Below are 10,400 nucleotides of genomic sequence, written 5' to 3' on the forward strand. Positions count from 1 at the left end.
GGTGACCTATACCCTACCATTGTGGTCAATACAGGGATGAGATATCTGTACTGGAGGGAGTTGACCTATACCCTACCATTATGGTCAATACAGGGATGAGATATCTGTACTGGAGGGAGTTGACCTATACCCTACCATTATGGTCAATACAGGAATGAGATATCTGTACTGGAGGGAGTTGACCTATACCCTACCCTTATGGTCAATACAGGGATGAGATATCTATATCTGTACTGGAGGGAGTTGACCTATACCCTACCATTATGGTCAATACAGGGATGAGATATCTGTACTGGAGGGAGTTGACCTATACCCTACCATTATGGTCAATACAGGGATGAGATATCTGTACTGGAGGGAGTTGACCTATACCCTTCCATTATGGTCAATACAGGGATGAGATATCTGTACTGGATGGAGTTGACCTATACCCTACCATTATGGTCAATACAGGGATGAGATATCTGTACTGGAGGGAGTTGACCTATACCCTACCATTATGGTCAATACAGGGATGAGATATCTGTACTGGAGGGAGTTGACCTATACCCTACCATTATGGTCAATACAGGGATGAGATATCTGTACTGGAGGGAGTTGACCTATACCCTACCTTTATGGTCAATACAGGGATGAGATATCTGTACTGGAGGGAGGTGACCTATACCCTACCATTATGGTCAATACAGGGATGAGATATCTGTACTGGAGGGAGTTGACCTATACCCTACCATTATGGTCAATACAGGGATGAGATATATGTACTGGAGGGAGTTGACCTATACCCTACCATTATGGTCAATACAGGGATGAGATATCTGTACTGGATGGAGTTGACCTATACCCTACCATTATGGTCAATACAGGGATGAGATATCTGTACTGGAGGGAGTTGACCTATACCCTACCATTATGGTCAATACAGGGATGAGATATCTGTACTGGAGGGAGTTGACCTATACCCTACCATTATGGTCAATACAGGGATGAGATATCTGTACTGGAGGGAGTTGACCTATACCCTACCATTATGGTCAATACAGGGATGAGATATCTGTACTGGAGGGAGTTGACCTATACCCTACCATTATGGTCAATACAGGGATGAGATATCTGTACTGGATGGAGTTGACCTATACCCTACCATTATGGTCAATACAGGGATGAGATATCTGTACTGGAGGGAGTTGACCTATACCCTACCATTATGGTCAATACAGGGATGAGATATCTGTACTGGATGGAATTCTGTTTAAGGGTTCATGAATTACAGAACAACATGCTGATCAAAATACACCAGGACCATCTAGGGATGGAAAAGTCAAAACGACGTACAGAAGCAGTGTTATTCTGGCCCAAGATGAATGGTGATATAGAGCAGACAGTCAGAGCCTGTGGAACATGCCAGAAATACAGGTCAAAACAGAGCAAAGAGCCAATGAGGGTTGAGGAAGAAGAGGTATTGAGACCATGGGACCAAGTAGGACTAGATGTCTGTTCTCTGGAGGGAGAGAACCATGTTCTACTGATGGACTCTCATTACCCAGACAGCTTTGCTGAAGGACACTACTGCTAGTCAGCTGATAACTCACATTGAGTCATTCTTTGCTCGTCATGGGGTCTCAGAGGTAGTCCGTACGGACAACACCTCACAGTTCAGCTGATAACTCACATTGAGTCATTCTTTGCTCGTCATGGGGTCTCAGAGGTAGTCCGTACGGACAACACCTCACAGTTCAGCTGTTCAGCTTTCAGTGATTTTGATCAGCTGTAGGGGTTCAAGCATGTCCCCTTCAGCCCACTGTACACACAGTCTAATGGGTTAGAGGAGAACGGTGTCAGAACAGTCAAACTACTGGTTAAGAAAGCTCTGGACTCAAAGACAGATCCGTATCTTGTTAAACTAGAGGGCTACTCCACTAAAACCTGGTCTGTCTCCTGCAGAGCTGTTGTTCAACAGGAAACTCCACACTAGGTTGTCCTCCTAGAAACAGAGCAGCAGGACGAGGTGATTCTTAACAAACGGAGAGGAAAGAGGGAACAGAAAAGGTACTATGACAAAGGGTCCAAGGTGCTCCGTGCACTCAGTCCAAATGATAGGGGGGAAATGCATGATGGGAAAACATGGAGCGTTGAGGCCCGGGTGGTGAAAACAGTGGCAACCAGGTCACATGATGTAATGACACCTGAGGGAGTTCCATACAGGAGAAATAGGAGACACGTGTTCCATGTACCTGAGTGTGAGCAGACAGACAGGCAAGAGATTGACATTACAGGTCAGACCACGTCAGGCCCAGACACTCCTGTATCAGACCCACCAGGGCAGCATGTTGTAATGAGACGGTCAGGTAGAGAATCCCAGACACTCCTGTATCAGACCCACCAGGGCAGCCTGTTGTAATGAGACGGTCAGGTAGAGAAGCCCAGACACTCCTGTATCAGACCCACCAGGGCAGCCTGTTGTATTGAGACGGTAGGTAGAGAAGCCCAGACACTCCTGTATCAGACCCACCAGGGCAGCCTGTTGTAATGAGGTCAGGTAGAGAAGCCCAGACACTCCTGTATCAGACCCACCAGGGCAGCCTGTTGTAATGAGACGGTCAGGTTGAGAAGCCCAGACACTCCTGTATCAGACCCACCAGGGCAGCCTGTTGTAATGAGACGGTCAGGTAGAGAAGCCCAGACACTCCTGTGTCAGACCCACCAGGGCAGCCTGTTGTAATGAGACGGTCAGGTAGAGAAGCCCAGACACTCCTGTATCAGACCCACCAGGGCAGCCTGTTGTAATGAGACGGTCAGGTAGAGAAGCCCAGACACTCCTGTGTCAGACCCACCAGGGCAGCCTGTTGTAATGAGACGGTCAGGTAGAGAAGCCCAGACACTCCTGTATCAGACCCACCAGGGCAGCCTGTTGTAATGAGACGGTCAGGTAGAGAAGCCCAGACACTCCTGTATCAGACCCACCAGGGCTGCCTGTTGTAATGAGACAGTCAGGTAGAGAAGCCCAGACACTCCTGTATCAGACCCACCAGGGCAGCCTGTTGTAATGAGACGGTCAGGTAGAGAAGCCCAGACACTCCTGTATCAGACCCACCAGGGCAGCCTGTTGTAATGAGGTCAGGTAGAGAAGCCCAGACACTCCTGTATCAGACCCACCAGGGCAGCCTGTTGTAATGAGACGGTCAGGTAGAGAAGCCCAGACACTCCTGTATCAGACCCACCAGGGCAGCCTGTTGTAATGAGACGGTCAGGTAGAGAAGCCCAGACACTCCTGTATCAGACCCACCAGGGCAGCCTGTTGTAATGAGGTCAGGTAGAGAAGTCCAGACACTCCTGTGTCAGACCCACCAGGGCAGCCTGTTGTAATGAGGTCAGGTAGAGAAGCCCAGACACTCCTGTATCAGACCCACCAGGGCAGCCTGTTGTAATGAGACGGTAAGGTAGAGAAGCCCAGACACTCCTGTATCAGACCGACCAGGGCAGCCTGTTGTAATGAGACGGTCAGGTAGAGAAGCCCAGACACTCCTGTATCAGACCCACCAGGGCAGCCTGTTGTATTGAGACAGTCAGGAAGAGAAGCCCAGACACTCCTGTATCAGACCCACCAGGGCAGCCTGTTGTAATGAGACGGTCAGTTAGAGAAGCCCAGACACTCCTGTATCAGACCCACCAGGGCAGCCTGTTGTAATGACACGGTCAGGTAGAGAAGCCCAGACACTCCTGTATCAGACCCACCAGGGCAGCCTGTTGTAATGACACGGTCAGGTAGAGAAGCCCAGACACCCCTGTATCAGACCCACCAGGGCAGCCTGTTGTAATGAGGTCAGGTAGAGAAGCCCAGACACTCCTGTATCAGACCCACCAGGGCAGCCTGTTGTAATGAGACGGGCAGGTAGAGAAGCCCAGACACTCCTGTATCAGACCCACCAGGGCAGCCTGTTGTAATGAGACGGTCAGGTAGAGAAGCCCAAACACTCCTGTATCAGACCCACCAGGGCAGCCTGTTGTAATGAGACGGTCAGGTAGAGAAGCCCAGACACTCCTGTGTCAGACCCACCAGGGCAGCCTGTTGTAATGAGACGGTCAGGTAGAGAAGCCCAGACACTCCTGTATCAGACCCACCAGGGCAGCCTGTTGTAATGAGGTCAGGTAGAGAAGCCCAGACACTCCTGTATCAGACCCACCAGGGCAGCCTGTTGTAATGAGGTCAGGTAGAGAAGCCCAGACACTCCTGTATCAGACCCACCAGGGCAGCCTGTTGTAATGAGACGGTCAGGTAGAGAAGCCCAGACACTCCTGTATCAGACCCACCAGGGCAGCCTGTTGTAATGAGACGGCCAGGTAGAGAAGCCCAGACACTCCTGTATCAGACCCACCAGGGCAGCCTGTTGTAATGAGACGGTCAGGTAGAGAAGCCCAGACACTCCTGTGTCAGACCCACCAGGGCAGCCTGTTGTAATGAGACGGTCAGGTAGAGAAGCCCAGACACTCCTGTATCAGACCCAACAGGGCAGCCTGTTGTAATGAGACGGTCAGGTAGAGAAGCCCAGACACTCCTGTATCAGACCCACCAGGGCAGCCTGTTGTAATGAGACGGTCAGGTAGAGAAGCCCAGACACTCCTGTGTCAGACCCACCAGGGCAGCCTGTTGTAATGAGACGGTCAGGTAGAGAAGCCCAGACACTCCTGTATCAGACCCACCAGGGCAGCCTGTTGTAATGAGACGGTCAGGTAGAGAAGCCCAGACACTCCTGTATCAGACCCACCAGGGCAGCCTGTTGTAATGAGACGGTCAGGGAGAGAAGCCCAGACACTCCTGTATCAGACCCACCAGGGCAGCCTGTTGTAATGAGGTCAGGTAGAGAAGTCCAGACACTCCTGTGTCAGACCCACCAGGGCAGCCTGTTGTAATGAGGTCAGGTAGAGAAGCCCAGACACTCCTGTATCAGACCCACCAGGGCAGCCTGTTGTAATGAGACGGTAAGGTAGAGAAGCCCAGACACTCCTGTATCAGACCGACCAGGGCAGCCTGTTGTAATGAGACGGTCAGGTAGAGAAGCCCAGACACTCCTGTATCAGACCCACCAGGGCAGCCTGTTGTATTGAGACAGTCAGGAAGAGAAGCCCAGACACTCCTGTATCAGACCCACCAGGGCAGCCTGTTGTAATGAGACGGTCAGTTAGAGAAGCCCAGACACTCCTGTATCAGACCCACCAGGGCAGCCTGTTGTAATGACACGGTCAGGTAGAGAAGCCCAGACACTCCTGTATCAGACCCACCAGGGCAGCCTGTTGTAATGAGGTCAGGTAGAGAAGCCCAGACACTCCTGTATCAGACCCACCAGGGCAGCCTGTTGTAATGAGACGGGCAGGTAGAGAAGCCCAGACACTCCTGTATCAGACCCACCAGGGCAGCCTGTTGTAATGAGACGGTCAGGTAGAGAAGCCCAAACACTCCTGTATCAGACCCACCAGGGCAGCCTGTTGTAATGAGACGGTCAGGTAGAGAAGCCCAGACACTCCTGTGTCAGACCCACCAGGGCAGCCTGTTGTAATGAGACGGTCAGGTAGAGAAGCCCAGACACTCCTGTATCAGACCCACCAGGGCAGCCTGTTGTAATGAGGTCAGGTAGAGAAGCCCAGACACTCCTGTATCAGACCCACCAGGGCAGCCTGTTGTAATGAGGTCAGGTAGAGAAGCCCAGACACTCCTGTATCAGACCCACCAGGGCAGCCTGTTGTAATGAGACGGTCAGGTAGAGAAGCCCAGACACTCCTGTATCAGACCCACCAGGGCAGCCTGTTGTAATGAGACGGCCAGGTAGAGAAGCCCAGACACTCCTGTATCAGACCCACCAGGGCAGCCTGTTGTAATGAGACGGTCAGGTAGAGAAGCCCAGACACTCCTGTGTCAGACCCACCAGGGCAGCCTGTTGTAATGAGACGGTCAGGTAGAGAAGCCCAGACACTCCTGTATCAGACCCACCAGGGCAGCCTGTTGTAATGAGACGGTCAGGTAGAGAAGCCCAGACACTCCTGTATCAGACCCACCAGGGCAGCCTGTTGTAATGAGACGGTCAGGTAGAGAAGCCCAGACACTCCTGTATCAGACCCACCATGGCAGCCTGTTGTAATGAGACGGTCAGGTAGAGAAGCCCAGACACTCCTGTATCAGACCCACCAGGGCAGCCTGTTGTAATGAGGTCAGGTATAGAAGCCCAGACACTCCTGTATCAGACCCACCAGTGCAGCCTGTTGTAATGAGACGGTCAGGTAGAGAAGCCCAGACACTCCTGTATCAGACCCACCAGTGCAGCCTGTTGTAATGAGACGGTCAGGTAGAGAAGCCCAGACACTCCTGTATCAGACCCACCAGGGCAGCCTGTTGTAATGAGACGGTCAGGTAGAGAAGCCCAGACACTCCTGTATCAGACCCACCAGGGCAGCCTGTTGTAATGAGAGGGTCAGGTAGAGAAGCCCAGACACTCCTGTATCAGACCCACCAGGGCAGCCTGTTGTAATGAGACGGTCAGGTAGAGAAGCCCAGACACTCCTGTATCAGACCCACCAGGGCAGCCTGTTGTAATGAGACGGTCAGGTAGAGAAGCCCAGACACTCCTGTATCAGACCCACCAGGGCAGCCTGTTGTAATGAGACGGTCAGGTAGAGAAGCCCAGACACTCCTGTATCAGACCCACCAGGGCAGCCTGTTGTAATGAGATGGTCAGGTAGAGAAGCCCAGACACTCCTGTGTCAGACCCACCAGGGCAGCCTGTTGTAATGAGACGGTCAGGTAGAGAAGCCCAGACACTCCTGTATCAGACCCACCAGGGCAGCCTGTTGTAATGAGACGGTCAGGTAGAGAAGCCCAGACACTCCTGTGTCAGACCCACCAGGGCAGCCTGTTGTAATGAGGTCAGGTAGAGAAGCCCAGACACTCCTGTATCAGACCCACCAGGGCAGCCTGTTGTAATGAGACGGTCAGGTAGAGAAGCCCAGACACTCCTGTATCAGACCCACCAGGGCAGCCTGTTGTAATGAGACGGTCAGGTAGAGAAGCCCAGACACTCCTGTATCAGACCCACCAGGGCAGCCTGTTGTAATGAGACGGTCAGGTGAGAAGCCCAGACACTCCTGTATCAGACCCACCAGGGCAGCCTGTTGTAATGAGACGGTCAGGTAGAGAAGCCCAGACACTCCTGTATCAGACCCACCAGGGCAGCCTGTTGTAATGAGACGGTCAGGTAGAGAAGCCCAGACACTCCTGTGTCAGACCCACCAGGGCAGCCTGTTGTAATGAGACGGTCAGGTAGAGAAGCCCAGACACTCCTGTATCAGACCCACCAGGGCAGCCTGTTGTAATGAGACGGTCAGGTAGAGAAGCCCAGACACTCCTGTATCAGACCCACCAGGGCAGCCTGTTGTAATGAGACGGTCAGGTAGAGAAGCCCAGACACTCCTGTATCAGACCCACCAGGGCAGCCTGTTGTAATGAGACGGTCAGGTAGAGAAGCCCAGACACTCCTGTGTCAGACCCACCAGGGCAGCCTGTTGTAATGAGACGGTCAGGTAGAGAAGCCCAGACACTCCTGTATCAGACCCACCAGGGCAGCCTGTTGTAATGAGAGGGTCAGGTAGAGAAGCCCAGACACTCCTGTATCAGACGGTGTGGACCAAAGCGCAGCGTGGAAAGTGTTCTTATTTCAACTGAACACTCATAACAAAAATAACAAAGAGAAATGAACGAAAACCAAAACAGTCCTGTCAGGTGCAATAACACAAAACAGAAAATAACTACCCACAAAGCATCGGTGGGGAAAAGCTACCTAAGTATGGTTCTCAATCAGAGACAACAATAGACAGCTGCCTCTGATTGAGAACCACACACGGCCAAACACACAGAAATACAAAACATAAAAAATGAACATAGAATGCCCACCCAAATCACACCCTGACCAAACCAAAATAGAGACATAAAAAGCTCTCTACGGTCAGGGCGTGACAATGTGGCATATTGTATCGGATCGGACCACTTAGGCGACGCGCAGAGGAGTTGGAGAACACGATACGGCTCCGGTTAACGTGAATAAAGAAGGACTTATGTTTTAAAGAACAGTTGTTTTCTTTAGTATGTTTTAGACAAGAAGATACAACAACCTCCTCTACGCTGATCCTCAATACAGGGGACCCACAAGGGTGTGTACTCAGCCCCCTCCTGTACTCTGATCCTCAATACAGGGGCCCCACAAGGGTGTGTACTCAGCCCCCTCCTGTACTCTGATCCTCAATACAGGGAACCCACAAGGGTGTGTACTCAGCCCCCTCCTGTACTCTGATCCTCAATACAGAGAACCCACAAGGGTGTGTACTCAGCCCCCTCCTCTACGCTGATCCTCAATACAGGGGCCCCACAAGGGTGTGTACTCAGCCCCCTCCTGTACTCCGTGTTCACACATGACTGCGAGGCCACACACGTCTCTAAATCAATCATCAAGTTTGCAGACGACACAACAGTGGTATGTCTGATTACTAACATTGACGAGACAGCCTACAGGGAGGAGGTGAGGGCCCTGGCAGAGTAGGCCAGGAAAATAACCTCTCCCTCAACATCATCAAATCGAAGGAGCTGATCGTAGAAAGGGAACACGTCTTCATCCATATCGATGCTTCAAGTCACACATCACTGACAATCTTAATGGTCCACCCACACAGACAGTGTGATGAAGAAGGCACAACAGCACCTCTTCAACCTCAGGAGGCTGATGAAATGTGGCTCGGCCCATAAGACCCTCACAAACTTTTACAGATGAACCATCGGGAGCATCCTGTCGGGCTGTATCACCACCTGGTACTGCAGGGCTCTCCAGAGGGTGGTGCGTTCAGCCCAACGCATCACCGGGGGCACACTGCCTGCCCTCCAGGACATCTACAGCACCCGGTGTCACAGAAAAGGCCAAGAAGATCATCAAGGATCTCAGCCACCCGAGCCACGGCCTGTTCACCCTGCTTTAGTCACTAGACGACTACCACCCGGTTACTCTACCCTGTCCTGAACTTTAGTCACTGTTACTAGACGACTACCACCCGGTTACTCTACCCTGTCCTGAACTTTAGTCACTGTCACTAGACGGCTACCACCCGGTTACTCTACCCTGTGCTGAACTTTAGTCACTGTCACTATACGACTACCACCCGGTTACTCTACCCTGTCCTGAACTTTAGTCACTGTTACTAGACGACTACCACCCGGTTATTCTACCCTGCACCTTAGAGGCTGCTGCCCTGTGTACATAGTCATGGAATCACTGGTCACTTTAATAATGTGTACTGTTTTACCCACTTCATATGTATATACTGTATTCTAGTCAAGGCCTGTCCTATTTAACTACTACTGTCCACTTCATATGTATATACTGTATTCTAGTCAAGGCCTGTCCTATTTAACTACTACTGTCCACTTCATATGTATATACTGTATTCTAGTCAAGGCCTGTCCTATTTAACTACTACTGTACATATACTATTCTTCAGATATACTACAGATGTACTCCAAATTGTCTATGCATCACATCACAGTACACAGTATATACATATATATATTGAATTAATCATGTAAATATTAATTAACTACACTGCTCAAAAAAATAAAGGGAACACTTAAACAACACAATGTAACTCCAAGTTAATCACACTTCTGTGAAATCAAACTGTCCACTTAGGAAGCAACACTGATTGACAATACATTTCACATGCTGTTGTGCAAATGGAATAGACAAAAGGTGGAAATTATAGGCAATTAGCAAGACACCCCCAATAAAGGAGTGGTTCTGCAGGTGGTGACCACAGACCACTTCTCAGTTCCTATGCTTCCTGGCTGATGTTTGGGTCACTTTTGAATGCTGGCGGTGCTTTCACTCTAGTGGTAGCATGAGACGGAGTCTACAACCCACACAAGTGGCTCAGGTAGTGCAGCTCATCCAGGATGGCACATCAATGCGAGCTGTGGCAAAAAGGTTTGCTGTGTCTGTCAGCGTAGTGTCCAGAGCATGGAGGCGCAACCAGGAGACAGGCCAGTACATCAGGAGACGTGGAGGAGGCCGTAGGAGGGCAACAACCCAGCAGCAGGACCGCTACCTCCGCCTTTGTGCAAGGAGGAGCACTGCCAGAGCCCTGCAAAATGACCTCCAGCAGGCCACAAATGTGCATGTGTCTGCTCAAACGGTCAGAAACAGACTCCATGAGGGTGGTATAAGGGCCCGACGTCCACAGGTGGGGGTTGTGCTTACAGCCCAACATCGTGCAGGACGTTTGGCATTTGCCAGAGAACACCAAGATTGGCAAATTCGCCACTGGCGCCCTGTGCTCTTCACAGATGAAAGCAGGTTCACACTGAGCACATG

This window comes from Salvelinus alpinus, chromosome 6, assembly GCF_045679555.1.
Source record: "Salvelinus alpinus chromosome 6, SLU_Salpinus.1, whole genome shotgun sequence".
In the NCBI taxonomy this organism is placed as follows: Eukaryota; Metazoa; Chordata; class Actinopteri; order Salmoniformes; family Salmonidae; genus Salvelinus; species Salvelinus alpinus.